The sequence below is a fragment of the Limulus polyphemus genome, unplaced genomic scaffold (genome assembly GCF_000517525.1).
Source record: "Limulus polyphemus unplaced genomic scaffold, Limulus_polyphemus-2.1.2 Scaffold8060, whole genome shotgun sequence".
In the NCBI taxonomy this organism is placed as follows: Eukaryota; Metazoa; Arthropoda; class Merostomata; order Xiphosura; family Limulidae; genus Limulus; species Limulus polyphemus.
In genome coordinates, this window is record NW_013673670.1 from 14074 (window position 1) to 14785 (window position 712).

The 712-nt window shown below is 44.1% G+C and overlaps 1 protein-coding gene across 1 annotated transcript in view; it reads right to left on the reverse strand.

Moving 5' to 3' along the window:
• LOC106475082 overlaps nucleotides 1-712 on the reverse strand; it is a 14699-nt gene that overhangs the window by 10836 nt on the left and 3151 nt on the right. The window lies entirely within an intron of this gene.

The following is a 712-nucleotide window of genomic DNA, read 5'->3' on the forward strand; positions in this document are numbered from 1 at the left end:
GTTGTTCCCAAACGTCATTTTATCAAAATTAATTACACACTTCCTCGGTAGTAAATAGTCCAATCCTAATATACATTGGTCTTCTATGTCAGCCAAGTATACTTTCTGTCTGTTCTTCATGCCCATGAGCTCAATAGTTACCCACACTAGTCCCCACAACCTTACATAATGTCCTGTCACACCACAGATCTTCTGTACAGCTTCTGGTACTCCTTTGTGATCCAGCACCTTGATACTCACAAGGGTTTGCTGAGATGCAGAATCTATGACAAAGTTGCACCTTTGGCCATCCAGCTTCCCTGTCACCTAGACACTACGTGTACTTGCCATTTTACACTTAGCTGTTAGGACTTTCACGATGGGGGTTGGTGGGCGTCCCTCAATAACAACCATTAATAGTTTTCCCGAGGCTGACTTATTGGTAATATTCTTCTTACACTGGCTCTTCATATGTCCTTGCTCTCCAGTTTCAACAACCTTTCTAGGTAGCAGCCTTTCCTGCCATGGCATCTTCCCTGTGTTGAAGTTTCCAGCATCGAGCTTTCTTGTGCCCAGGTTTATTACAGTGCCAGCAAAGTCCCTCAAGCTTTTCTGAAAGCTGCCCTTTTCTGGCCTTGAATCCTGATGACTGTACCAACCTTGGTATCTCTGTGCTGGACTTAATGTAGGATTCAAATTCGAGAGCTCTGGCCATTGCATCATGCATAGTAGA